We start from the raw sequence: 17,867 nt of genomic DNA on the forward strand, positions 1-17,867 counted from the left end.
GATGGCAGAAAGTGAGGAGGAATTAAGGAACCTTGTAATGAGGGTGAAAGAGGAGAGCACCAAAAATGGTCTGAAGCTCAACAGCAATAAAACTAAGATCATGGCCACTGGCCCCATCACCTCCTAGCAAAAAGAAGGGGAAGATATGGAGGCAGTAACAGATTTTACTTTCTTGGGCTCCATGATCACTGCAGATGGTGACAGCGGCCACGAAATTAAGACGCTTGCTGTTTGGGAGGAAAGTGATGACAAACCTAGACAGCATCTTAAAAATCAGAGACATCACCTTGCCAACAAAGGTCTGCATAGTCAAAACTATGATTTTTCCAGTCGCAATGTATGTAAGCAAGAGCTGGACCATAAAGAAGGCTGACCGCCGAAGAATTAATGTTTTTGAATTGTGGTGCTGGAGGAGGCTCTTGAGAGTCCCCTGGACTGCAAGGAGAACAAACCTATCTATTCTAAAGGAAATCAACCCTGAGTGCTCACTGGAAGGACAGATCCTGAAGCTGAGGCTCCAGTACTTTGGCCATCTCATGAGAAGAGAGGACTCCATGGAAAACACCCTGATGTTGGGAAGATGTGAAGGCAAGAAGAGAAGGGGACAACAGAGGACGAGATGGTTGGGCAGCGTCATCGAAGCCAGTAGCATGAATTTGACCAAACTCCGGGAGGCAGTGGAAGACAGGAGGGCCTGACGTGCTCTGGTCCATGGGGTCATGAAGAGTGAGACACGACTTAACAACTAAACAACAACAACATCTAGACGTTGAGTGTGCTGGAAAGCCACAGTTTTGAGTTTTTTACTGCCACTATAAATTGGTCAGAATTGTATTGATTTTTTTTTACTCCAACGGGGTGTACATTGCAGTGGCAAATTGCCACAAGTGCCTGGTTTATATTCCTTGTCACACACCAGTGCATAATAGTAATTTAAAAATTGCCAACAAGAAAAGAATTGATGTTTTTGAGGGAGAGAGAACATGGAAATTTCCCAACAGCCATAATAATATGGTGGTTAGATTCACCATACAGTGTACTTGGATTTGTATTTTGGTCTTCATATGCTTGTTCTTTCCAGCAAGTTGCTTATAAGCAGCATTTATATTCGATGTACATTATCTCAGTCTCACAACAACCTTGTAAGGTAGCTCAGTATTCCCAATATCTAGACCGAGAGAACCTGGCGTGAGGCCATCTGGTGAGTAAGCAAAAAGCCCTCTGTTAGGATAAATTCACAGATTAGCATTCTGTACAGAGTCTTCACTGTGTGATTGGACTACAAAAACCACATTGAGACTGCAGATTAATGCATCTTGAGGATAAACTCACCTTTGCATTTAGCGGTGTACTTTTTTTAAGAATAAAAAAGAATGCAGCCTCCGTTGATAGTTTTTTAAAGCAAAGAAAAAAAGGGGGTATGAGTGACCCTAAGGACGCGAGAGGGGGTTCAAAACCTAGCAGAATCCTCCCTCCCCCTTATTTTTCCTCTCTGAGGATATACAAGAGGACTGTTAGAGCTCCATGTTTTTCTACTTTTTTTTTAAGTGGGGATAAAGGAGTGATGGGGGGCACATGGGGTTCACCCTGATTTAAAACTATGTGGTGAGTTCTCAGCCTGGCCCTCACAAAACATATATTTCTGACATTCTGTTCTTTAGCTTCGCCCATGGGAAGGAGTTCTGCTTGCCTGCCATCCCCACAGATCATCTTTATTTAAAGGCGAATTTCTTTAGCAGCTAAAAGAATTCACAAGTGTACATTTCAAAGTCATGCACTGATCTAAATTTGTCCTGCATAATTTCATGGCTGTGGGAATATTAAGCCAAAAAAAAGGAAAACTAAAGGAATAAGGGGGAAAGCAGGTCCTTTTTTCTGTTCCCCCCCCCCCCAAACATTTGAAGCTGCCCTTTATTTTAGTGGCTGAACAACTCGTGGTGCACCAGATGCTGTTGGACTACAGTTTCCATCATCCCCAGCCAACGCTGGCATTAGTGAAAGATACTGAGCATTGTAATCCAGCTGCATCCATGCCCACTCTGTCCCAACATTGCCTCTTCTTGCTTAGATGGAGCTCTCCAAATTTTCATGGAGTGTTAAGCTACAGGAGGACAGATTTCATACCCACTTGATCTTGGTCAGCTCTAGTCACAGTGAGAAAGGCAGGCAATCACGTGTTTTACTCCTAGATGCTGAATGCCTGTGATCTTAAGAATACAAGAAGAGCCTTGCTGAATCAGGCCAAGGGCCCATCTAGTCCAGCTTCCCGTATCTCACGGTGGCCTCACCAGATGCCTCTGGGAGCACACGAGGCAACTAGATACCTGTCTCCTGATATCCCTCCCCTGCAACTGGCATTTGGAGGTACCTTTTAAGCCTGGAGATTATACATCCCCATCATGGCTTGTACCCTGCAATGGACTATTTCTTCAGGAACCTGTCCAATCCACTTTTGAAGGCATCTAGGCCAGATGCCATCACCACTTCCTGTGGCAAGGAGTTCCACAGACTAACACTTTTGGGTAAAGAAATGGTTTATTTTGTCTGTTCTCACTCTCCCAACCCTCAATTGGAGTGGATGTCCCCTAATTCTAGTATTGCGTGAGAGGGAAAAGAGCTTCCCTTATTCATCCCCTCCCTAATTTTATACGTCTCAATCATGTCCCCCCTCAGGTGCCTTTTCTCTAGACTAAAGAGCCCCAAATACTCTAGCCTTTCCTCATAAAGGAGGTACCTCAGCCCAGTCATCATTTTAGTTGCTTTCTTCTGCACCTTTTCCAGTTCCACGATGTCTTTTTTGAGGTGCAGTGACCACAATTGTATGCAATACTCCAGGTGCGGCCTTCCCAGCATTTTGTACAATGGCATTATAACATCGGCTGTTTTATTTTCAATCCCCTTTTTAATGATACCGAGCAGAGAATTGGCCTTCTTTATTGCCATCCCACATGGAGCTGACACTTTCACCAAGCTGTCCACCAGCACACCAAGATCTCTTTCGTGATCCATCATGGACAGCTCAGAATCCATCAGCCGATAAAGGTTTGATTTTTTGCCGCAATGTGCATTACTTCACATTTTCTTATATTGAAACTCATTTGCCACTTTGTTGCCCATTCTCCCAATTTGGAGAGATCCTTCTGGAGCTCTTCACAATCTCTTCTGGTCTTCACCACCTGGAAAAGTTTCGTGTCATCTGAAAATTTGGCCACCTCACTGTTTATCCCTGCCTCCCGGTCATTGATGAGCAGTTTGATAAGCACCGGTCCCAGGACAGATCCTTGGGGCACACCGCTTTTCACCTCTTTCCATTGTGAAAATCTTTTTAATTTGTCTGGCCTCAGTTCTAGTAACTTGATGCAGTCTCTCCCTTTTGCGCTGGAGAGGACAGCCTCCTAGGAGGTAGTACATTTCTTTATTCTGAATTCATTTCTGTAAATGAAATGAGGGATGGTGTAAACTGCAGGGCCAGGAAAAACAGTGTTTCAGTGATGTGGTAAGGGAAAAAAATCACATACAACAAATGGAGACCATGAATAGCACAATATTTTTGGCAATAGGGTTTTTTAAAAGCAAAGTTTAAAGTAAAGGTACTACAAGAAGGCAACTTGTAAAAAATGTTTGTAGAAAATGGAGGAAGGTGTTGGACTGTTTTGTGAAAATTTTAAAAACACAGAAATATTTTAAATACCAAACATTTGTGAAAGGATAGGAGAATGAAAGGAAATATGATGAATGGCCAGGCAAGGCTAGTTGGGGTCCCTCTTATCATCATCATCATCTTAGAGCTGCAGAGCTGGAAGGAGAAACTACAGATCATGGCGTCCAGCCCCTGCATTGCTGTAGAAAATAAGTAGGCTAGCTTTGGTTGTGCAGTTTTTGAATAAAAGATACAGGCCTTTAAGTACTGAAGAAAATGTGGTGTGCTTGTAGCAGAATTGTATTTTGGAAAGTAGGCTGATAATGTACCCTGATGAAGGAATGGATCTCTATGGCACTCATAAGCCCTGTTAAGGAGCATGAGTGTGATTATTGGGTTAGTTCCTAGCTATGGAATCAAACATGTGTGAGGCTAAGGGGTGAAACTTAGAAGTTTAAAAAGAAAGATGCCGTGCATAACATGTGGCGTTCTTAATGACTCTAATTTTTAATTTGGTGTCACTTTTCGCTGAACTTTTCTGAAACATTCTGCCACAAGAGGGAGTCTCAGAAGGAGAAACAAGAGATAAACAACTACAAGGCTCTCCAGTACTGTATTTATTAGACAGGGAAGTTAGCTGACAGGATAGCTCCTGGCATGGCTTGTCAAATGAGGCCATGGTCACACCAGGGAAATGTTCCCCTGTTCTAAAGATACTTTTTATACCTTTGTTCTACTAAATCATGGTCACGTGGTATATACCGCGTTTCCCCGAAAATAAGACAGGGTCTTATATTAATTTTTGCTCCAAAAATGCATTAGGGCTTATTTTCAAGGATCTTTTAATTTTTTTCATTTACACCATCTATGTTTATTCAAATACAGTCATGTCATCTTCTTCTGTTTGCTTCCTATTTAAATTGTTATGGTCAGCTACACCATGGTACCAATTTATTTTCTCTCTTGTCTTCTAGGGCACTGAACTGTAAAAAATTTTTAATGATACATCAATATGTTGAGGAGTTCCTGTTCAGTAAAATATTCCTTTGTTCTGTCGGCGCCTCTGGAAGAATTGCATTACACTCAATGGACCAGGCACCCCTATCCAGGTGTTGCTGGCCAGACATCATCATCATCATCATCATCATCATCATCATCATCATCATCATCATCATTATTATTATTATTATTATTATTATTATTATTATTATTATTATTATTATTATTATTATTATTATTATTATTATTATTATTATTATTATTATTATTATTATTATTATTATTATTATTATTATTATTATTATTAATTTCTATTTATACCCCGCACTATCTGGCAACCAGGCCAGTAGATGGAGTGATGCGACACCTACCAATGCCTTGGCAGACCTGGCCATTGACCTAGGTTTCAACATACCAGCAGTGAAAAATTTTGCACTTGTGGAGGGGCCTGTTGCAACATGGCCACCCGCAAGCGCGACACACCCACCCACTCTCAAAATCTGCCTGGCTTCTAATTTCAGCCCAACCTGGAGCGGGAGCAGTAGCAGCACCTACTTGGCGAGTGTGGGGCTTCCTCCCTGCCTCGTAGGGTCTAGGTCCCGCCTCCCCCCGAAGCACCCACACGTCCAGAAGGGGAGCCCTCTCCCTGCCTGGCATTCTTCTCCCTCAGGGGTTTGGCGCCACCGGGGCTTCTGCTTTTAGGTCTCTCTCTCTCTCCCCACCCACCCCCGCTCTTCGCGGGTTACCTGGCGAGGCTGCTGCTGCTGTCGCCTCATCCTCTCTGCGGCTGAGGTGAAGGAGGGGCCCCACTCGCAACCTGGCTGCATGCTTCTCCTTCCTCCCGCCTGGTGCTCCTCCACTCCCTGCCCAGAAGTGCCATGGGAGGGGATGATGCTGAGAGAACAGCCTTCGCACGCATGCTCCCCTCCCCCATCTCCTTTCACAACCTGCCACGGAGAGCTCGCACCCGTCCATCCGTTGGTCTTGATGGTCTGTCGCTCATTCCCTCCCTCTCTCTTCCTTTCCTTTCCTTTTCCTTTCCTGCTGCTGCTTGGTTTGCCACTGCCGCCAGGGCCAAAGAGCCCCGGCCAACAAGGAACAAAGAAAAAGTATATGACTTCTGAATCACCCATCCCCTTCTGCCTAATGACAGGACCAAATGCAGACTGAAAAAGGAAAAAAGGAAATTCAATTTTTAAGCAAGGAACATCTTACTCCAACACGTCCAATTGAAGAGACAGTGGTCTTCTCATCCCTTTCCTATTAGAGGCTGGATATCATTGTGGCCATTCTGACCATGCATGCAACAACTCTAAACAAAGGTATTGTGTTGTATCCAGACCAATAACTGATTATTCTTCCTGCACTGCTTCTTCCATTCATTTTGCCTTTTACCTGTATGATCAGTGGTAACAATCTGTCACAGATTGCTACAAATACCATCTCTATCTGCAGCTCTTAGAAACTTCTGTTTAAAATTTATAAGGGTCCAACCCTTGGATCTCTATCCTTCAGGATCAAGAGAAAGAGGAGAGCTTTTTTTCTTATGTCCAAATGGGAATGCCACTTAGCTTGATGTTTTCTTGATAAATCAGCAACACCGATCATGTGAGCCCTGTCTCGGTAATTCACCTCTTGTGTGATAAAAGGCAGAATCAGTAGGAAATCAGTATAGTGTCAGGCCTGTAATTATTCTTGTGGATATCCCACATTTGGAGGGGTGGGAGATGGAACTTTGCTAGTGGCAGTCAAGACTGCTTTCGGGATGAAGGGTGGAGCTGTTGAAAAAGAATGCGAAAGAGAAAATATAGAGGAGACGTGTAAACTGTCTGGAAAGCACTTCAGAATTTTTGTAGTTAAAATATTCCGCTGTGGTTCCTTGTTGACTATTGACACTTTGTAATATACAGTGGTGCCCCGCATGACAACGATAATCCGTTCTGCTAAAATCGCTGTAAGCGAAATCGTCGTCATGCGAAAGTAAAAAACCCATTGGAATGCATTGAAAACCAGTTAATGTGTTCCAATGGGGGAAATACCTGCTCGTTTTGCGAAGATCACCCATAAAGAACTGCCGATCAGCTGTTCTAATTCGCTGTAATGCGAAGCTTCCATCCGGAAAACACCCATTTTGCGAAGGGGAGGTGTCCATTTTGCGAAGGGAAGCCATTTTACAAAGCCGGGAAAATCGTCGTCAAGCAAAAAAACGGTTCCTGAAGCAGGGACCAAATTGACGTAAAGAAAAAAACCCCATAGAAACATTGTTTTGCGATCACTATAGCAATCGAAAAAAAGACATCGTACAGCGATGTCTTTGTCAAGCGGGGTCATCGTTAAGCGGGGCACCACTGTACAGTTATACTATGAATTTCCAAAACACTATAGATTTATTCACATGATATTTTAAAGTTCATGGAATTAATATTCAATGTTTCCTCCACCATTGTTATTTAATCTCTGCCCACCCACTCCAGAAATAAAGAGACAGACTCAGGTGTTAAAACAGAAAAAATAAACACAAATTGGTTTTGATTCCTTACCTGGTCAATGTCTTCACCTGCATAAGGAGGTAAGGTGATAAAAATGGAAAAAAATAAACCAAAATTAGGTTTGATCTCTTACCTGGTTGGTGCCTTGACCTGTATAAGAAGGCAAGGTTGTGAAAATGGAAAAAAATAAACCAAAATTAGGGTTGATCTCTTACCTGACCGGTGTCTTGACCTGTATAAGAAGGGAAGGCAGTTAAAAAGGAAGAAATAAACCAAAATTAGTTTTGAACTCTTACCTGATTGGTGTCTTGACCTGTATAAGGAGGGAAGGTGGTAAAAATGCGAAAAATAAACCAAAATTAATTTTCATCTCTTACCTTCTCAATGTATTTACCTGAATAAGGAGGGAAGGCAGTTAAAACAGAAAAAATAAACACAAATTGGTTTTGATTCCTCACCTGGTCAGTGTCTTCACCTGCATAAGGATGGAATGTGGTAAAAATGGAAAAAAATAAACCAAAATTAGGTTTGAGCTCTTACCTGGCTAGTGTCTTGACCTGTATAAGGAGGCAAGCTTGTGACAATGGAAAAATAAACCAAAATTAGGTTTGATCTCTTACCTGGTTGGTGTCTTTACCTGTATAAGAAGGGAAGGCAGTTAAAATGGAAGAAATAAATCAGAATTAATTTTGATTCCTTACCTGGTCAGTGTCTTTACCTGTATAAGGAAGGAAGGTGGTAAAAATGCAAATAAATAAATAAATAAATAAATAAACCAAAATTAGGTTTGATCTCTTACCTGTTCAGTGTCTTTACCTGAATAAGGAGGGAAGGCAGTTAAAATGGAAAAAAATGAACAGAAATTGGTTTTGATTCCTTACCTGGTCAATGTCTTCACCTGCATAAGGAGGGAAGGTGGTGAAAATGGAAAAAATAAACCAAAATTAGGTTTGATCTCTTACCTGCTTGGTGTCTTGGCCTGTATGAGAAGGGAAAGAAGTAAAAAAAAATCTAAATTGAGTTTTGATCCCTTACCTGGTCAGTGCCTAACCATAAGATATGTTGATTTACCTAGAAGATAGTTATATGATGCGTATTAACATTTATAAACCACTATTTCTTTAAATTTTGAGCAAGAAATTAACACTATGAATATGGAAATAAATGCAAGAGAAATCAACCCAGAAAGAGAACTATTAAGCTCAACAATAGATCCTGGCATATTAACACATTAAATGGGTAAATATTTCAGACACAATAATCTTTGGAACCCTTTAGACTTGGAAACAATATGTAAAGAGGTCTGTTGTTCATTTCTGAAGAACATAAACAAAAACTTTTTTTCTAATTATGGTTACTAAGGAAGGAGATTAACCGAATACAATCTAATGAATGCTAGGGATGAAATACACAGATTAATCATGCAGAATGGGCAAATGTTTCAGAAATGAAACATTACTGTTTCACTTCCAACAATTACACCCATGGCTCCATCAGAAAGGAGGCACCCACAAATGCTACTCTTTCCCATCTGTGTGGGAAGTCTGTTATTGAAATCCAGCTTACATTTTGCTGCCCCCGAAGACCGCTTCCGTCACGTGACTAGCATGACTAGACACAAATGCCGTTACCTTCCCACTGAGGTGGTACCTATTTATCTACTCACATTTACATGCTTTCAAACTGCTAGGTTGGCAAGGAGCTGGGACAAGCGACGGGAGCTCACTCCATCACATGGACTCGATCTTACAACTGCTGGTCTTCTGACCCTGCAGCACAGTTGCTTCTGCAGTTTAACCCGGAGCACCACCACATCCCCTCTATTAAAGGTACAATGTGCTATTTCCCCAAATGCAAGTTCTTTCTGCAGCTGCCATGAAACCCATTGCAACAGCAGTTTGCGCCGTAGAAGGGTAAGCCCCTCCTAGTGCATTTGGTGAAGTCAGAGTGCCCCCATGACATATGCCTTTCTCTCATTTAAACCTCCACCCACCCCACTGTCTGAGAGAACCACAGGAGGCAGCCAAAGAAAACTTCTATTTATTGATCTATAGGATGGCCTTACATTACTCCCTCTTCCCCCTGCCCTAGCTCATGATTAGTGGCAAGGTTAGTGACTAGAGCTGTGTAAAGTTATACTTCAGGCAAGAATGCTTAGGCTGTGCTTTCCAAGGATCCTATAGTCTGTTGTCCATCTGACATAACTCTACACAATTCTACACAACTCTACACAGTTCAAGGCCTGGCCCTTTCACTGTCCATCTTCCTGATCTCCTTCCTAGTTGGGTAATGTTGAGTTTGCACTTGGACTCTCCCTTCTGTTTTTACTCATGATTGGGCAGCTTGGGTCCCTTCTACAATACTAAATTTGTGGCTTATGATTGGAGGGCCAGCTTGAATCCCTACCACTGTCAGTCCACCTGCCCTTACTTCCTGGTTCATGATGGGGGGCCAATTTGAATCCCTCCCACCCTTGCCTCTTGGATCATGATTGGTGGGGCCAGCTTGTATCCATCCCAGTGATATCTTGCCCACCCCTACCTCCTGACTGATGAGTAAGGCACCAGCCTGTATACATGCCAGTGTGTTCCCAGCCCCCTCAGCCTCATGAGTCATCCTATTCACACAGCTCATGATTGGCAAATCATGCATTTCTTTCCATCCTTCCCATCATTATCAATGAAAACAGGGTTTGTGTCCCTCCCTTTTTCCTGCAATATCCTTCCCTAGGAGCATGGCCCAGAGCTACCTAATAAAGAAACTTCACTTAGAGTTGTTGTACATAGCATTTTATTGAGCAGATATCTCTCCTCAGAAGCACCCTTGTATCTTAGACAGTGAGTAGAGAGACGGCAGAGAGACATGTGCAAAGTGCTTTTGTGTAGCTGTGCTACAGCTGATGCATAGCTGTCTGACCAGACCAACTGCAGGACTCGGGCAGTTCAGTGGCTGAGGTCACACATGGCTGGATGCTTTTGGAGCAGCACCTGTAGCACAGCTGTCTGTTGACTCCAAATCTGGATCAAGGTGAGTGTACTGGCGAAAACCATCCTTGAGACTCGTCAGGAATTCATTTGGGGATTTTTGGGGTTTTTAAAAACAATCTCATATACTCTGTGAAGGTTTCACAGCCTTTGGCACTGCTCGTTTGAGGCCATGAATTACAGCATTTTTTGCTGCTTTCAGCAGGCAGGCCCAAACAAGCTTATTAGGATTGGGATCAATAACTCAGGTTATGAGGGCTGCTGCTTCAGCCCAATCAACTGTTCCATTGTCATTGGCTATTTGTTGAACCCTATGAGTAGTATACTGGGTGTGGGTCTTAGCAAGAGTCTGGCATTTCTCATCTTCACTTAGGAGGCTGCTCAGAAGATTGGTGAGTAGTAATGATCTGTTGGATCAAGTCCAGGTACTCCTGAAGGGCCTCTCGATATGGTGGAAGATCTTGTTTCCAGTTAAATAAATCAGCAGTGGGGAATGGGTTATGGGCCAGAACTAATTTATTTCCCATTGGAAGATCCATTAAGGGGAGAACTTTCTCCACAGATATAGGTTTAAAGCGATCTGGGGCACTCCCTGTGTGGTTTGTTTACATCAGGGGTGCCCGACTCCTGGTCCACTGCCCGGTGCTGGTCCGTGGGCTTACTTCAACTGGGCTGCAGACACAGATCTCCACCCCCCGCCCACATGCATGGGTGGGTTGCATTTGCGGAGGTGGGTGTCACAGTTGCAGCTGGGTGTGTCACACTCGCGGGTGGGCATGTCACACTTTTGCGACTCCCCATTGGCTGGAGGGCGGCCGGCGGTGCTTGCTGCTGGCTGCTTTGTTCTCTCGGATGGATAGTTCATTCCCCCCTTGTTGGCTGCTGCTCTTCGGCCCCAGTGGTGGCAAACAAGCAGCAGAAGGAAACAAAAAGGAAGGGAAGAGAGAGGGAGGGAACAAGCAACAGACCATCAAGACTGATGGATGGATGGGCGTGAACTCTCCATGGCAGGCTGTGAAAGGAGACAGGGAGGGGAGCGCACGTGAGAAGGCTGTTCTCTCAGCATCACCCCCTCCCATGGCACTTCTGGGCAGGGAGCCGAGGAGTGCCAGGCAGGAAGGAGAAGCATGAGGCCAGGTTGCAAACAGGGCCTCTCCTTTACTTCAGCCGCAGAGAGGATGAGGTGACAGCAGCAGCAGCGGTAGCAGCACTGGTGCCCGGAGGGGTGGCCTAACGAGGCACTTGAGGTAAGGGCTCTGCGTGGCCCCCTCCTTCTCTCCCTCCCTGGTACATCGCTGGAGTGCTTCAGAGCACCTCGCCAGGTGACCCACGAAGAGTGGCGGGGTGGGGGTGGAGAGAGAGACCTACAACCAGAAGCCCTGGTGGTGCCAAACCCCTGATCCCACAAGTTCTGCCACTATGGAGGGAGGAGACTACTGGGCAAGGAGACAGGTCCCCTTCTGGACGCGTGGGTGCTTCGGGGGGGGCAGGCGGGACCCAGCCCATATGAGGCAGGGAGGGTCGGCGGTGAAGTTGCTCCTGTGCTTTCCAGGACCAGCGAGACAACTCTGAAGCAGGGCGCTTCTGGGAGCCCCTGATGAGGAAGCCCCACACTTACCAAGTAGCTGCTGCTGCTGCTCCCTCTCCCAGTTGGGCTGAAATTAGAAGCCAGATTTTGAGAATGGGTGGGTGTGTTGCGCTCACGCTCTCGCACACATGCATGCAAGCGTGACACACCCCTCCGTGAGCATGACATGCCCACCCACAAGCACGGGGGTGCCCCAGCCCCCCCACCAGTCCATGGTCCTAAAAATGTTGGGGACCACTGGTGTACAGATCTATCAGGTGATGATGTCATGAGAAGCTTCACAATGGACTTCTGTCAATTGAGCCCTTGTCAAAAGCAAGAAGCCACAAAAGCAGCTTGGGCCAACAAGCCCCACGGATCTCCGAATGGAGAGGTGCATTTGGCAAAGAAAATAGAAATAATTCCTCAGTGGCCACTCCCACTTGTCACATTCATCTTTTTGTCAGTGTCTCCTCTTCCCTTCTCCCCCAATACTTGAAATTAGGATAGAAGATGAAATAAACGAAAAAGACTTTTTAAAAGTGTCATGCCACACTGACACATTCAAACCCTTCCTTCTTACTTATACTTCCTCCTATGAGATGACCATCTCCTGCAGTATAGAAAGAGGCAACTGGAAAGATAAGATTGAGGAAGTCTTCCCAGTAAGTTAAAGACAGGGAACACGACACCTTCCAGGTGTTCAGCTATTTCATCCTTTATGCTTCATATTTGGCTGTGCTGGCTGGGACGGAAGTGATTTTTAGTCCGACAATAACCAGAGGGTCAAGCTGTCCCCACTTGACTCAAAGCCAAGACTCTGGAGCCCACCATGCTCAGGAGAAAGCAACATACATATGCTTTTTTCATGAGTTGAATCATTCATGTTTGATAAGAGCAAAACATGTGTTGCAATACTTTACAGACAAAGAAAAATGTGTGGGCTTCTTAATTCTCATTTCATCTTCCCACCTGTAGTCTTTTGTTTTGTTTTTTTGCCTTCAATTTTCTTCTTATTACTCCTGCTTCCTGTGGTGTTGAAACAAAAACCCAGTGACAGTAAATTTTAATCAATAAAAAGAGAGAGCTTCTAGTCTTTGCAGGTATAGTAGATGTCAGATGAGGAGGAAGAAAACCTACAGGGAAACATTAGTCTATGCTGAGAAAATATTTCATGCCACAAGCCAGAAAATTCAACAGCTTAATCATGTGTTGAAAAGGTGTGGAGTGACAGTCATAGTCCTTGAGAGTGTTCTATAAAAGGCAAGTGGAGTGACAGCATTGCCTTTCTAAGATCTCCAAAGAAAATGTAACTAATTTAAACAGTAACTTTTCTTTTAAAAGATTCATTGCTTTAGTCTTCAGCTATATATCCTCGTGGAAGATGCCTGAAATCACACAACCCACAGACTGTAAGATACAAAAAACCTTGTACCATGCAAATGGAAAAGCTACTTTTGAAGGATGACAAACAAAGTGTGTGCAAAGCTTCCACTGAGTTTGCAGATTTGTGTTGCTTTAGGATAAGAACAGACTGCTGGTCATATAGAGCAGTGGTTCCCAACCTTGGGTCTTTCGATGTTTTTGGACTAAAACTCCCAGAAACATTCAGTACTAGCTGTGTTGGCCCAGATTTCTGGAAATTGTAATTCAAGAACACCTGGGGACCCAATGAGACTCTTTTATTAAAGGATAGCATCAATTTCTTACACAAATGAGCAGCAATAGCAGCACAGGTAACATCAAAGGAATGTATGATGGTATCAAACAGGCTTTCGGTCCAATACAGAAGAAATCTGCTCTCTTGAAGACTGCTACAGGCGTGATCATTCAGGACTGAACACAGCAGATGGAACACTGGGTGCAGCACTTTTGTAGATTAGTCATTAAGTCATGTCCAACAGAGGGACGTGATGGCGCTGTGGGCTAAACTGCAGAAGCCTGTGCTGCAGGGTCAGAAGACTAAGCAGTCGTAAGATCGAATCCACGTGACAGAGTGAGCGCCCGTCACTTGTCCCAGCTCCCGCCAACCTAGCGGTTCGAAAGCATGTAAATGCAAGTAGATAAATACGGACCACCTCGGTGGGAAGGTAACAGCGTTCCGTGTCTAAGTCGCACTGGCCATGTGACCACGGAAGATTGTCTTCGGACAAAAACACTGGCTCTATGGCTTGGAAACGGGGATGAGCACCGCCCCCTAGAGTTGAACATGACTGGACAAAAATTGTCAAGGGGAACCTTTACCATGTCCAACACTTTGTGCCCCCATGGATCAGAGCACTACTCTGAGCTGTATTCCAAAGAGAATGCAGTAACCAAAGATGCATTAAATAACATCAGGTGCCTGCCTGTCTTGGAAGTGTTGGACAGTGAACCAACTTTAGCAGAAATAAAAGCGGCCTCACCTCCAGCAAAGCACCTGGGAAGGATAACATCCCTGTTGAACTGCTGAAGTGCTGTAAAGAGATCATCACCACTGAGCTGTATGAAATCTTTTGTCTTTGCTGGAGGGTGAGGCCTGCCAAGACTTTGGATTGACAAAGAGCCTGAAGAAAACACAAGTCACGGGCCAGGGCGTGGACTCACTTCCCTCTATTGCCATCTCCACACAAGAACTGGAGGTTGCTCATGACTTTGTGTACCTTGGCTCAACGATCTCTGACACTCACTCCCTAGATGTGGAGCTGGATAAACGCATTGGCAAAGCAGCTACCATGTTCTCTAGACTCACAAAGAGAGTATGGCTCAATAAGAAGCTGATGGCATACACCAAGATCCAGGTCTATAGAGCCTGTGTCCTGAGCACACTCCTGTACTGCCATGAGTCCTGGACAATTTGTGCACAGCAGGAGAGAAAGCTGAACACCTTCCATATGCATTGTCTCTGACATATTTTTGGTATCACCTGGCAGGACAAAGTTCCAAATAGAGAAGTCCTAGAACAAGCTGGAATTTTTAGCATGTATACATTACTGAACCAGCGACATCTACATTGGCTCAGGCATGTGGTGAGAATGGCTGACAGTCAGATTCCAAAAGATCTCCTGTATGGAGAATTAGTGCAGGGAATTCGCCCCAGAGGGAGACCACAACTGCAATACAAGGATATCTGCAAGTGGGATCTGAAGGCCATTGGAATTGACCTCAGCAGATGGGAAACCTTGATATCTGCGCCTGGAGGCAGGCAGTGCATCATGGCCTCTCTCAATTTGAAGAGACACTTGTCCAGCAGGTTGAGGCAAAGAGGCAGTCCCAAAACAAATCAGGAAACTGGCCAGGGGACAGATTGTATTTGTCTTCAGTGTGGAAGGGATTGTTACTCTCGAACTGGCCTTCTCAGCCACACTAGACGTTGTTCCAAGATGTCTATTCAGAGCACGTAACCATAGTCTCTCGAAACTGAAGGATGTCTACAGAACAGCAATATTTCAGTAGAGCGTTTTTCACGTTATTATAGATCTTGGAAAATTTGGGGTTTTCAGTGAGTTTTGTATGATTTATTGGTGAATTTATGAATAAGGTAAAGCAGTGGTCCCCAACCTTGGGCCTCCAGATGTTCCTGGATTTCAACTCCCAGAAATCCTGGCCAGCAGAGGTGGTGGTGAAGGCTTCTGGGAGTTGCAGTCCAAGAACATCTGGAGGCCCAAGGTTGGTGACCATTGAGGTAAAGGTTCCCCTTGACAATTTGTCCGGTCGTGTCCGACTCTAGGCGGCGGTGCAAATCTCCATTTCCAACTCATAGAGCTAGCGTTTGTCCGCAGACAATCCTCTGTGGTCACGTGGCCAGCATGAGTAGACATGGAACGCCATTTATCTTCCCACTGAGGTGGTACCTATTTATCTACTTGCATTTTTTGCATTTTGCATGCTTTCGAGCTGCTAGGTTGGCAAGGAGCTGGGACAAGCGACAGGAGCTCACTCCATCACGTGGATTTGATCTTATGATTGCAGGTCTTCTGACCTTGCAGCACAGAGGCTTCAGTGGTTTAACCTGCAGTGCCACCATGTTTATGAATAGCTGTCTTAATTAAGGGCAGGTTTTGTTTACAAGTTTATTATAGCCTTTCACTGATTTATATATTCATTTGATTTAACTTTATTGGGGATAGTGAAAAAAAAGAACCAAAAAGAAAAAGGAAAGAAAGAAATTTAAACATATTTTTAAAAAAACAATTAGCTGCTGTATTCTCGAAGGCTTTCACGGCCGGGATCCAATGGTTGTTGCGGGTTTTCTGGGTTGTTTGGCCATGTTCTTAAGGTTTTTCTTCTTGCTAACGTTTCGCCAGTCTCTGTGGCCGGCATCTTCAAAGGACAGGAGTCAGAACTATGTCTGTAGGTACTCTGGTGCAGTTTGCATCATCAAAATTACCTGTTGCTTTACCTCCCTCTACATGTACAAAGAAATATTACAGAAGTACTGTATGTCTTCCATCTTCTCTTCATTCACAAAGAAACAAAACAAGTCATAAAGCTGTCTGTGAAGTCTTCCTCATCCATGACATTAGGAGGATAAAATTTATGGGAATCTTGAGTATATTTGCATTTCCAAGATTGCATTTCTTTGTATGATTATATGAACTCAGTGATCTCAATGAACAGGACCGACTCAGAAGACATAACCTGAGAATAGACACATTTTGCGCTGCGCAAGGTTTGAAAAAGAAAAGGATTGTATAGGTTGAATCAAGGCTCCTTAAAGGAGATTTGACCCTGTGAGCTTGGACTCCATGACAGCACTTTCGACTCCAACAAACAAAAAGCAAATGAATATATTTCATTTGCTGAGAATATAGCTCATCATCTATTGAAGGATGGAAGAAAAATTTAAAAACATGCCTGTTTGTTTACTCAGTATCTTGGGTGTTTCCAGGACATGTTTTTAACACTATTTGCACAATCTGGGAACTTTCTGGCCACTGAACATATCACAACACTGGGCCAGTCCTACAACTAAAATCAACATATTTTATTTTTAAAGCGTTGCCTTCTCCTCCACCAAATATGCAGATATATTTAGATACAGTAACAGCTGCATGTATGTAATGTGGCATTTGGAATAGATTTTTTTTTAAAAAAATTAATATAACAAAATATGACAAAACATAAATGACAAACAGAATCACAACTCAGATATACAGTATAACCCACACCATCGAGTATGTACATTTATACATAAATATTCTCATCAATACGTTTCATCTTAATTTCTATCATTGCTCTGTCTCTTTCCAAAAATATAATTATTCCTGCGTTGGGGTATAACCTTTATGTTTTGTAAATATGCATTCTATATAAGAGTTCCATATCTCATTAAAACTATTTTCTTTCAATAATCCTTTTCTAACTTTCAATTCCCAAGTCAATTTATCAGTAATTGTTAGATTCTACATCTCATTATATCATTCTTCCAACATTGATTGATTATTATTTTTCCAGTTTCTTGCAAATATCAGTCTAGCTGCTGTTAACATAATAACAATTAGCTCCATTTTCTCTGTCTAGTTTCTCAGTTTCCACATATTTTATTTATTTATTTATTAAATGTATACCCTGCCTATCTAGACCAAAGCCTACTCTGGATGGCTATATATATTTAACAATATTAACATTGGACATCTTTGTATATCTGTCCCTAGAATTTCTTTTTCATTAAATATAATCATCCATTCCTTCTGTCTCTCTTCACATGCCCACCACATATGATAGTATGTCTCCCTTTCTTTTTTACATCTCTAACATATAGATGATAACTCTTTATTCAATACATTCAATTTCATTGTTGTTAAATATAATCTCTATATGATTTTATAACCGTTTTCTTTTATCCTAACGGTCATATTTTTCACTATTCTTTCCCCCCAGATCCTCTTCCATACCTATTTAACTGATTTCTTTATTTAAATCTCCTTGCCATATCTCTTTCAAAGCTATTGTTTTATATTCATTCTCTACTTGCATCTTATATATTACACTTATTATCCCTTTTCTTTGAATATTATCATCCATCTCTTCCCTCTTTTCAATAATTTCTTCACATTTCGTCATCCCCTCCATTCTCCTTCCTTTTTTACCAAATTTCCTTCCGTTCTCCTTCCTTTTTCACCCCATTCCTTGGCCCAATTACTGTATCTGTCTTACATTTAATCAATTAATTCCTTCTCCTCTTTGTACCTCTTTTATTCTCTCTA

The sequence above is a fragment of the Pogona vitticeps genome, chromosome 2 (genome assembly GCF_051106095.1).
Source record: "Pogona vitticeps strain Pit_001003342236 chromosome 2, PviZW2.1, whole genome shotgun sequence".
In the NCBI taxonomy this organism is placed as follows: Eukaryota; Metazoa; Chordata; class Lepidosauria; order Squamata; family Agamidae; genus Pogona; species Pogona vitticeps.